The sequence below is a fragment of the Galleria mellonella genome, unplaced genomic scaffold (assembly GCF_026898425.1).
Source record: "Galleria mellonella isolate WM207_F2 unplaced genomic scaffold, CSIRO_AGI_GalMel_v1 utg150, whole genome shotgun sequence".
NCBI lineage: Eukaryota > Metazoa > Arthropoda > Insecta > Lepidoptera > Pyralidae > Galleria > Galleria mellonella.
Genome location: NW_026442002.1, coordinates 2,759,838 through 2,772,869, shown reverse-complemented (window position 1 = coordinate 2,772,869; position 13,032 = coordinate 2,759,838). Strand labels below are relative to the sequence as shown.

Below are 13,032 nucleotides of genomic sequence, written 5' to 3'. Positions count from 1 at the left end.
CTCCGATCAGTTTATAATTACTCCTCTCTATCCAAAGGTTGCCTGCAAAATAACGCTCTTAGCGAGACCGCCTATTGTTTCCTCATGATTTAGCGAGACCGCCCATTTTTTTTTTTAATGGGTGAAAAGGTTGGTAACCCCGCCTGCGCTATCGGTATACACCGACGAGGCACCAGTGGAAGATGATAGGTGAGAATGAATGCAGGTCAGTTGGCCCACCATGATGAATTCGACAAGAATTAAACATGATGATTTCCAGGGGGAACCGCGTGGAGGTCAACCTGTAAGGGTATATTGCCAGTAATGGGGCTATTAGACACCATTACTAACAATCCCTTTCCCCCCACGAGACCGCCCATTGTTTCCTCACTGTGATCATTTCTTGTAATTGTTTGTATCTATAATAAGTTTACTATTGTAATCTTTTGGAGGAAACAATAGAGTATCTATTTATTATAAATGCAAATATTTGTGAGGAGAATGTACAGACATCTGTTGCTTTTTCACTCAAAAACCACTGAACGGATATGATAGGAACAAATTTATAACATAGGATACTGTATAAATTCACGCGAGCGATGCCGCCGGACATAGCTAGCGTGCAATACAGTTTACATGTAATAAATTCACTATTTCGTAACAACAAACGGCTGTTTGGTCAAAGCCATGGCCACGCGCCCATTTTTTTTTTAGTCCCAGTCTATTTCTACAGCATCGTAGAATTTTCTAGTAAAATTCACTGTGTCGTGTTGCCATTTAATAAATTTCATTTCATTTCATTTCATTTCATTTCATTTCATTTCATTTCATTTCATTTCATTTCATTTCATTTCATTTCATTTCATTTCATTTCATTTCATTTCATTTCATTTCATTTCATTTCATTTCATTTCATTTCATTTCATTTCATTTCATTTCATTTCATTTCATTTCATTTCATTTCATTTCATTTTCATTTCATTTCATTTCATTTCATTTCATTTTAAATTTACAATATTACTGTCTTTTGGCCCATTACTTCGTACTGTTATACCATTTCATAGAATAGGTTTTCGTATTGCTATTTATTTATTTACTAGCTTTTTCCCCGCGACTTTATCCGCTTTTCCGTCGTTTTTCGTAAAATAAGTAGCCTATGTCCTTCCTCGCGGTTCAGTGGTTTTGATGTAACAGACACATTTTCCCTTCACTGCTCTGCTCCTATTGATCGTAGCGTGATAAAAAGTATAATATAACCTGCCCGGGAGCATGAAGAATAATTGTACCAAGTTTCGTTAAAATCCGTCGAGTAGTTTTTGTTTCTATAACGAACATACAGACAAACAGACAAAAAAATTTACAGATTGCATTTTTGGCATCAGTATCGATCACTAATCACCGCCTGATAGTTATTTTGGAAATATATTTCATGTACAGAATTGACCTCTCTTCAGATTTATTATAAGTATAGATTGCACAATAAAATTTTGTACAAGTGGCGAGCTTAATGCCATATGGCATTCTCTACCAGCTGACCATTGGATAAAAACAGAAAGCACATAATCACTACTTATAATATATATTACTAATATATATAAATATATATATATATATATATATATATATATATATATATATATATATATATATATATATATAAATCCATTGTCGAATAGCATATTGTCTCAAATTGACAATAGATGGCGTTAAAATTGTGTAAAATTAAGCAAATACGATTGAAGGTTATTCTTATGCACGCGAAATCGCGAGGCACAGAAGTCCTTACTAATATTATAAATGTGAAAGTGGGTTTGTTTGTTACCTATTAGTGCCTTAACGGCTTAACCAATCGCCGTGAAAGGTCCACACTAGCGTATTATAATATGGAATGAAGTACGTAGACTACCGTTACCAGACTATAGTTACCAGAGGGACAGTTAACTATAGTTAACAGAGGGAGACTTTGTACAAAAGTCGATTGCTTGGGTACCTCTGTCCCATTCGTGTTTCAACCGTGAAGCAGTTGTGTTTGCATGGCTGTGTTTCGGTTTGAAGGGTGGGATATGGCGTGAATTTACTGGGTACAGAGGAATAACACCTGAGTCCTCAGGAATGGCAACGCATGGGGGTATCAAATGGCAAAACAGTATACTCTGTTATGTCCATGGTACTGCTCATGTCTATAGGCGACGGTTACCACTTCCCATCAGGTGGACCGTCAGCTTGATTGCCATTCTAAGTTGTATAAAAAAAAAACCCGGTCACACAGGAGAGATGGGGGGTGGAGGGGTAATAATAGTTCATCGTCACTTTTGTTGCCCTCATATATAATTTAGAGGCAACCATGCTTGGCTAATATCCCCGCATGGCTGAACATTTTAACCCCCATTATTATATAACATTTAATGCCCCATCAGGGTATTTTTAATGGGTGATAATGAAATATTAACCCCAGCCGCGCTATCGGTATACACCGGCGGGGCACCAGTGAAGTATGATAAGTGAGGATGAAGCAGGTCAGTTAGCCCATCGTGACGAATTCAACAAGAATTGTTCACGATGGTTTCCAGGAGGAACCACGTGGAGGTCGATCTAATGGGGCATATTGCTAGCAATGGGGCTGTCAAACTCCATTGCCAACAATCCCTTTCCCCCGCCCCATCAGGGTATCTCAATAGCGCGCGCTAAAAATTACCATTACATTATCAACCATAACAATTCGAATGACGGGGACGAAAACGGGAGTAAAAGCTAGTTTACAATATTTTCAAGGGTTTCGTTCGCTACTTAGGGACAAAACCGGACGTGCGCCCTTCAAAATCTAAAATATTCGTACAGACATGAACACGCCATATACCATATGTAGAACGCCGTGGAGGCAAAAAAAAAGCCAAGGCAAACCGCTTTTTTGTTATCTGTACGCTTGCCCTGTGTAGCATTACGTTTGTTAACCATTGTGAACCATAGGTGTGATCTTATTTCGGTCGTATTGTACTTTTTAACCGACTTCAAAAATTAGTCTAAACTAAAAGCTTATTTACTGTCCAACCTTGCTAATACAGCAAAATTTTAATGTCAATATTGACATTTGAAAACGAAATGTAAAGTATTACACACAAGCCCAAGAGGTTTTTTTTTATGGGTAAAAATGGTATGGTTGCCTGCGCTAACGAGATACGCTGGCGGAGCACCAGTGAAGTGATAGATGAGAATGAAAACAGGCCAGTTAGCCTATCATGATGAATTCATCAGGAATTAACCATTATAGTTTCCAGGGAGAACCGCGAGGAAGTCGACCTGGTTGGGTATATTGCTAGCAATGGGATTCTCAGTCTCCATTACTAACAATCCCTTTCCCCCCAATGACAACGGGTAGAGCGGTGTACAATATTGGGACAATTTACAAACAAAAAGAACTAGACAAATTTAAATTCATATATAATTAATTACATTATATTTAATCGTATAAATACACATATACATAGACATAAATATATATTTACACCTATGCATATACATACATACACAATTTATTTATGTTATATTCTAAATAAAATTGGAAACAAAACAAATTACATACAATAGAGCCAAAGACACGTGTCGCAATGTGACCTCCAAATACAATCCAAATGTATTGGCACTATGAAGCTGTGAGCGCTAAAATGCTTCGTAATTAATGGATACATATACAGTTACTGTGTTCCGCGTGGTCCTGACATAGAATAGACCACCCATTCCTATCCCGTGGTTGTCTTAAGAGGCGACTAAGGGAACTTATAGTAAAAGAATGCACAGCAGCGTCTCTATTAAAACATCTCTGAAAACCTAACTACGGTTGCCAACCCGCTTGCCAAGCATGGCACCGGCAAACCTCCTATGTGTAAGACATGTTCAGCATTGTGCAATTAACGGCTGAAATAATAACCGCAGTTAGGCTTTGGAGATGTTTTAAGAGGGACGCTGCTGCCCATCCCTCGCTCTCCCTTAGTCGCGTCTTACGACACCCACGGGAAAGGAAGGGGCGGCCTATTCTATACCGGGACCACACGACGGACTGCAATTACAATGAGCCTTAAGTTCTATTTATATATACAACTGTGATTAAGAAAAAAATAACCTAAACATTCCTAATTGCGACGCATCTAGCGTTCGACTTTGGTACTTTCCAATATGGGCAAACATTTACGCAGTTATGTGTTGCGCAGTTTATAAGTGCCGCTGTATATACATACATAATATACCTACAATACCCGTATCTACCATCCGTGACGTCATCACGGCACCTAACTGAATATCAGCGCTACCAACAATGAGAAAAGTGCCTTAACGCTGAATTAGGGACTCTTTGGTATTTTTTTCTTTTATAATTATGGTCGTGTACTTGTGAAATCGAGAGGACTATGCTCGGAGTTTCTTTAAACGGGAATACCATATACGTAAAAGAACTAAAGTATGTAGGTTATATAGCCCGAAGTATAAGCAAGCTGAAGTGGCAATGATAGCTGGTCACATAGCTCGAAGAAGCGACAACCGATGAGGAAGAAAGGTTCTCGAATAGCGAGCCCGTACGGGCAAACGCAGTGTAGGACGACCGCCCACTAGATGAAGTGACGACCTCAAATGCATTGCAGGTGGCTCAGGGCCGTTCCTTATGGCAGTCTATGGGGGAGGCCTATGTCCAGCAGTGAACGGATATAAGTCTGTGTAATTATTAGACGTTAAAGTGGACTACCAGTCCCATTGCTAACAATAAACCCTGACAGGTAGACCTTCACGTGATCCCTCCCCCCCTGCCAATCATCGTGCTGAATGCTTTTCGTCCTCACCAGAGTGAGCTTCTTACAAAAATAGATTGTTTGGGTACCTCTATCACATTCGTGTTTCAAGCGTGAAACAGTTGTTTCGGTTTGAAGGGTGGGATATGGCGTGAATTTACAGGGTACAAAGGAATAACACCCGAGTCTTCAGTAATGGCAACGCATAGGGGGTATCATGGGCGAAACAGTATACTCTGTTATGTCCATGGTACTGCTCATGTCTATAGGCGACGGTTACCGCTTTTCATCAGGTGGGCCGTCAGCTTGTTTGCCATTCTAAGTTGTATAAAAAAAAACCTATCATCCCTCACTGGTGCCCCGCCAACGTATACCGTTAGCGGAGACGAGGGTAACTATTCCATTAGTATTCATAAAAAAAAAATTCACCCCACCATCTGTCCAAAGAAGTCTCGGTGAGAATTCTAGAAACTTTATTACTCGCTAAGTAAATCAATTACTTCATTGTTCATGTAAAGCGCGTTGCATGGGAAATATATAAGTGCGTAGAAACATTGCTTGCAGCTGTATCAACATTGAAATATCTGTTGTCTCTATACGCCACTCGCGTACTAGGTGTTAACGTGACTTTGTCCGCGTGGAGAGAAGGGATTAGTTATGCGGACTACCAGTCCCATTACTAGCAATATACCATTTTTTTTTATTATTGGATGATAATAGAATGGTAACCCCGCCTGCGCTATAGGTATACACCGGCGGGGCACCAGTGAAGGATGATAGGTGAGGATGAAGCAGGTCAGTTAGCCCATCGTGACGAATTCAACAAGAATTGTTCACGATAGTTTCCAGGAGAAACCACTTGGAGGTCGACCTAATAGGGCATATTGCTAGCAATGGGGCTGTCTAACTTCATTGCTAACAATCCCTTTCCCCCAGCAATATACCGTTAGGTCGACCTTCACATGGTCTACACTGGAAACCATCGTGCTGAATTCCAGGCGTATTCACCACGATGGGCTAACTGACTTGCCTTTTCATTCTCACCTATCGTCCCTTACTGGTACCCCGCCAGCGTATACCGATAGCGCAGGCGGGGTTACCATATTACTAACATTCATAAAAAATATATATATATATACGAATCTATTATAACAAATTTCACGTCATTCTCTCATGTTGTTAACATTGTCACCATTTCAATTGCCCTCAATCTATTCAATAGACCTCATGCGACATCTTTGGTAATTAATTTCGTATTGATTTGGACAATTCCACGTGTATATAATTTTTTTTTTAATACCTTACGGGCAAGAAACAACTGGAAAACATTCAGAACATAATGGGGCCGACTCTCTAAACCAATCTCTAGTTTTTTCTTTTTAGGGAAAATTTTTATTCATAAAAACTAAAACCAGCAACAAACCTATATTTTTTTTTTGATGGATGAAAATGGTATGGTAACCCCGCCTGCACTAACGGGATACGCTGGCGGAGCACCAGTGAAGGATGATAGATGAGAATGAAAACAGGCCAGTTATAGCCCATCATGATGAATTCATCAAGAATTAACCATGATAGTTTCCAGGGAGAACCACGAGGAGGTCGACCTGGTTGGGTATATTGCTAGCAATTTTAATGATTGCATTTTTGGCATCAGTATCGATCACTAATCAGCCCCTGATAGTTATTTTGGAAATATATTTCATGTACAGAATTGACCTCTCTACAGATTTATTATAAGTATAGATAGATAAGTCTTTTATCGCCTTTTTTCAAATTGAAAATTTAATGGAAAAGAAAGTGACAATACACTTCAATAGCTAAAATAGATATTTGGATATATTTTTTTGCTGTTTGCTCCATTTAATGTTAAGTGTTTGTTTTATTGCAATCGGTTCTTAAATAAAAAAGTTATATCAATCTAAAGAATCACATATAAAATGCTATAAAACAACCGATCAGTTGTATTGGCTGAAACTTTATGAAGGTATTAGGTACGTAATTATCATTTAAGTATATAATACAATGAGAAGTGAGTGTTTGCTTAAAGGTAGTAGCGCTAATGCAAGTTAAATAACCGCGGCCGTGGTTCCAACTAGGATGGGTGACCACAATCCGCACTATATGGGATGACGGCTGCTCTTTACCGCGATCAGTATCACCTCACTTTCAGGGCACTTCCCTTGATAATAAGTCGAGTCTGGGGATTCTTGGCGTCGATATATCTAGCGACGTCCAGTTTTGCGGTCATCTGGAGGAAAAAGCTAAGATAGCTTCCAAAAAGTTGGGGGTGCTCAATAGGGTGAGACGGTATTTCACGCCAGAAAACCGCCTGAAACTGTATAAAGCTCAAGTGAGGCCACACATGGAATACTGTTCTCACCTGTGGGCAGGAGCGCCACAGTACCAACTCCTTCCGTTAGACCGCATTCAAAGTCGGGCAGCTCGAATTGTTGACGATCGGCGTCTTACTGTCCGGCTCGACCCACTGAAACTGCGTAGAGATGTTGCATCTCTGTGCATCTTCTACCGAATTTATCATGGGGAGTGCTCTGAAGAATTGTTCGGATTGATACCTGCTGCAGATTTTCACCATCGTACAACCCGCCATAAACTAAAATTTCATCCCAACCATCTGGACGAGTGGCGGTCCTCCACCGTGCGTTTTTCAAGGCACTTTCTTCCACGCACAACCACTCTTTGGAATCAACTTCCAGCAGCAGTATTTCCGAACCGATACGACAACATAACCTTCAAGAAAAGAGCATATTCCTTTTTAAAAGGCCGGCAGCACACCTGCAATGCCGTAGGTGTTGTGGGTGACCATGGGCGGCGGTAGTCACTTACCATCAGGTGAGCCGCATGCTCGTTTGCCCCCTGAGTTGTAAAAAAAAAAAAAAAAAAAAAAAAAAAAAGTAAATATGCCCCGATCAAGCAGACGAAGTCGCGGGCGAAAGACAGTTTATTAATACTTTAATAAATTTAAAACTGTTATTAAAAAGCACACTTGTTGAACAAAGCCTATTTACACACTAAACGAATACTTGAATGACAAACGTGCACGGTGTTAGTCGATCATGTATGGGCTTTTAACGACCATGTAATTTTAGACATAATACATTTAAATAAATACACATAATGTTAACAGAGATTTAAAAGAGTAACTGTTGAGTTTTTTTGCGGACTCTTCTCAACAAATAACCTTCCGAATCCTACCGTAGATTAAAAAGAAAAATGACGATTTAAAAGTGCTTGTAAACAAGTCTATTCGAAAAAAAATAATTAGAATTAAAAAAAAAAAGAAAATTAATGATGCTAATTTGACTCACGTACAAGGTTCATTTTAGCACACTTCTAAATTTAAATTTATTTCCGCACTAAGCCTCTCGTTTGGACCGTTGTGCGTATAAGTCGTGGCTAGTTCAGCCTGCCAGGGGGGAAAGGATTGTTATTAATCGGGAGGTTATTCCTCATTGCTGTCAATATACCATAACAGGTAGACCTCCACGCAGTTTCCCCTAGAAACCACCGTGACTAATTTATCGTTGAATTCGTTACGATGGGTTAAATGACCCGCTTTCTCCTATCATCCCTCATTGGTGCCCCTCCAGTGTATACCGATAGCGTAGGCGAGGTTACCATTCCATTACAAAAAGTACAGCCAGCCCAGCTCTGCCCAAAGGCACAGAAGCTTCCTGGTTCCTGGTATCTCACAGGCCTCACGGCCGACCCCATTGTTCCGATAATTTCTGAACGTCGAGGGTCCATAGCCTCACATTGCAGGATTACGTGAGCAGCCGTATCTTCGGAGTCAAAACAGCCTCGAATATAGAGGGCTGTCTGTGGCCCCTATTGTGTATAAATGTTTAAAGGACAAATGCTCGTTATTTTCCGTATCATTTTAACGTTTATCCTATCTAATTTTTTTTTAAATCACTGAGGTGGCAAATATGCATACGGCCCACTTGAGTAAGTGGTTACCGTCACCTATGACCGCCTGCAATACTAGGGGCATAACGCGTGCGTTGCTGACCCTGAAGAAACCTTTTTAAACCTTTTTTGAAGAAATTACGACAGGAAGCTCATTCCATAACCCGAACATCTCTGAAATCGCACTGTACGCGACCATCCAGGCTTTTAAAGTATAGGAGGTGAACTCCCCGTCGATGGCGAGTTGTACGATGATAAAAGGAAGGTCGTGCATCCTATTTCCTATTGAACAATTCCTCTGAGCACAGTCCGTTGTACAAGCAGTAGAACACAGAGTAAAGTCTAAATAGATACATACATACATATCTAACTTATTTTCTTTCATTATAATATCGTTGACGTGTTACAAACGCACGTGACATTCGTCACAGACACTGCTGCATAAGATTTCCATTTCAGTATGGAATGACGACAAACACTATTGTATTTTAATCATACATTCATTGAAATAGGTAACTATGCTTTCGGGAGAAATACAATTTTAAAACAGTGATTTTTCTGTAACTTACAATGCAGCAAACAATATAACAGCCCATCTGATAGAAAGTGTCAATCTTCAAAGTATAAAAATAGACTTTCTTTTGGACAAGTTTTTTAAACCGACTTCAAAAAGAAAGAATTTTAAAAGAATAATTCATAATAATTAGACTAATGCTGCATTTACACATATGCAAATGCAGGGTAAATCACTAATTATATCATCACCATTATATCAGCCTTTAACTGTCCAACGCTGATCATGACCTTCGACCACAATGAGGATTTTGCCCGTAGTTGCCACAATGGGCAAGCAGGTTGGCAACCACAGTTAAATTTTGGTGATATTTAAAAAGAAGGCCACTACTGGTTATCATTCTATCATTAAATTTCCTTAGTCACTTTACAACACCCACGGGGAAGAGGTTTTTTGATGGGTGAAAATGGTACAGCCTGCGCTAACAGGATATGCTGGCAGAGAACTAGTGAAGAGTGATAGATGAGAATGAAAACAGCCCATCACGATGAATCCATCAGGAATTAACCATGATAGTTTCCAGGGGGAACTGCAAGGAGGTCGACCTGGTTGGGTATATTGCTAGCAATGGGATTCTCAGTCTCCATTACTAACAATCCCTCTCCCTCACGGGGAAGAGGTGGCACATTCTATGCCGAGACCACATGACCCAATGACTAGTTATATGTACATTATAAATAAATAGGTCAAAGAGATTAAACCATTTCAAACATTATCAGTGTCCTATATATATTTATCAGAGGACTTCTGTTATATTTATATATAATATATATAATCATTATATTGATAAAATATATGTATATGCAAATTATTACTGGAAAACTCCAGATATGAGTGGAAGGCGTTGTTAGAAATGGTAATATTATTTATTTATTTATTTGATCAACTAGTCAGCTTCATACAATAGCTTTCCGAATACTCTCACAGAGTAAAGCATCAGTACAATAACACATACTTTACAATTATAATTAAAACAAATCATATTAATAAGATAAAAATCCCATACAACCAAATTACAATAATAATAATAACATGTATATCTTAAATATCTGAACATCAACATGCTGTGGTCATTTAAAGAAACTCTAGAGGGAGACTTTGTACAAAAGTCGATTGCTTGGGTACCTCTGTCCCATTCGTGTTCCTACCGTAAAGCAGTTGTGTTTGCATGGCTGTGTTTCGGTTTGAAGGGTAGGATATAACGTGAATTTACAGGGTACAGGGGAATAACACCTGAGTCCTCAGGAATGCCAACATATGGGGGGTATCATGGGCGAAACAGTATACTCTAATTTTTTTAAATTTCAACTTTGATTAACAAAGTTTTAATTTCAATCAGTCAGCACCGCTAGTAATATATCTTGTCAGATCCACCTCAAAGTGATAGCCACTGGAAATAGTCCTTGTTAATTCTTGATGAATTCATCACAGTGACTGAACTAGTCATCAATCATCATAAATCATCCCTCACTAGTGTCCTGCCAGTGTATACCAATATCACAAGAGAGATTAACCCCCCCCCCCCCCAAGATAAAAGATATCACAGGATAATCATTCCATTTTGACCCATTTAAAAAATTTCATCTATGGACTGGTCATATGTTCTTGATCTTATACAGGGCTCAATTAAATGAAAAAAAAAAAAGCCTAAAAACCTACTCCGACTAAATTTAGATATTGAGTTCCAGCATAAGAGATATGTTGCAATATTGAAAAAATAAAACTTTTTTATAACTATAAAATACTTATAAAAATAATTTTATTGATTTTTTTTTTTTTGTTATAACTTGTATATTTCTCAATATTTTGAGATTCTGTACAATGACATTGATCAATATTGTGATTATCCCAGATTATTCTCTGTTCACTTGTAATATTATAATTTAATAATTTACTTGTAATATTTATTAATTATCATTTTTATGATCTAGTGTTATGGTTCCATATTCAATAACTTGACTATTCTACTTTAAAATTGGAATCAAATATTATGCAACAATCAAACAGGTATGGACATGTTCATGATCAGTTTGAAAACTTTAAATTACAAATTACACTATGTAAAATAAAAACGTTTTACTATAATAGGAACTACATTAGATTAGAATTACGAATCTGACATATGGATTAATAATAAAGTATTTGATATTTCACGACAAAATTGTCCCCACAAAGGAAGCAACAGCCAATAAGAATGTTGAACTTTCAACATTTTTTGTTCGTCGGAACACAGTTTCACGTACTTAAAAGGCGTATGAGAGATTGATTATGCAAATATAACCATGCAAACGAGAAATTCGCTAAGATGACACTGGTTGACCTATAAACGGATTCAAGCTAGTAAATTAAGGTTATGTTACTAAAAAAATAATTTCGCTACAAAGGACAGTCTAAAATATAAATCTAATAAGTAAAACTGCCATTTCTCACTTACCCGGATGCTTCCGTGGTGGTTTTTGTCGTTAAAAACAACCTTATAATTTGGGAATTTTTATTTTACACTTCGTAAGAGAAATTCAAAGAGCACTTGACAGTACACTGATTGTATACAAAAAAAAGATGGCCGAAAGCGCTGAATTACGTCATGCGCGGGAAAATCGAAACGACAATTTCACTTAATTTTTATTTTTTTTACACAATAACAAAGTACAAATAGTGGATATTTATATATAAATATTAACTTACCTCATAAAGTTTATTAACTGTGAAAATGATGGGTAGTTTCCAATTAGTTATGCTAATACATCAGAATCTTCTAGTTCACTCCAACTCTGCGCGCTGTTGCCAAATCGGTATTGCGTCAGAAACTGAATATTGTTCAAATTCAAACATTTCAAACAAATGGCGCATATCTTACAGTTTGTTTTACTTAAATTTTATGACGGAATCGATTTAGAAAGAAACTTTTCTTTAACAAATTAAAATAACTATATTTTTCTGTTATTAGAAAACTTCGCCGTAAGAGCGGCAACGTCGCTTCACTTTTCACAGTTTCAGAACAAAGACCTATCAATTAAAATATTATAAATTAATGTACTTGAATCACGCAATATTTTCTAAACTAAGTACTATGGTACTTAATATACTTTTAGAAAGAAGAAATAATTTAATTAAAAACTGGAGAAAATTTTCTACTTCTGTAGCCAGTAAGATTTAAACTTGTTTTTGTTTCACTCAACTTCACCGTTGGGATTGTAAACAAAAACTTAGTGTTGCTAATTTAGAAAAATAAAATCATACTATATAGAAAAAAAAAACTAGTAGGAATTTTCGTGACAATAAATTATTTTATTTATTTAATGATTTTTGTACTTTCATAATTAAATAAAAAAACCTCCTATATCAAGTAGGATTAGTAGATTAAAACTCGCCTCTGACAAAAGAAGATAGACTGGTGCCCTGTATTTTATTTTCAGACTATAACAGCCTATAAATGTTAGTAACAAATCTTTACAAATTATGTGAGTAGCATCATAGTGATTTAATATAGTGCGGCTATTTAGCCAACCATAAGTTTACCCTTTCACACGCAAAACGTACAATTGAGTGAACTGCCGAAAATCGACGCGTCTTCCGTTGTGTATTTCTTAATTTTTTTACGCATAGTTGTAAAAATCAGCATTAAAAATGTATAAAAATAGACCCCTGCAGCATCCGCAAATAAGCTAAAGGCACTACAGAAGCAACGGAACCTAAACAAGACCCCGAAGGTTTTATTGTACTTACCTCTCAAGGCACTATTCGATCCCAGCGTAAAGCCCGTCTACAGAGCAC

At 37.6% G+C, this 13,032-nt stretch overlaps 1 protein-coding gene across 3 annotated transcripts in view; it reads right to left on the bottom strand.

Annotated features, from left to right (window-relative positions):
• LOC113513375 (cyclin G) overlaps window positions 1-12,451 on the bottom strand; it is a 35,079-nt gene extending 22,628 nt beyond the window's left edge. Inside the window, exon 1 of one of the 3 annotated variants that reach the window (XM_052892320.1) lies at window positions 11,944-12,451. The gene's annotated coding sequence lies outside the window, so the exon portion shown is untranslated. Of the gene's footprint in view, window positions 1-3,559; window positions 3,739-11,692; window positions 11,847-11,943 lie in introns of those variants that run through there. The other 2 variants (XM_052892318.1, XM_052892321.1) reach the window with 2 other exon arrangements.
• Window positions 12,452-13,032: the final 581 nt, after the last annotated feature.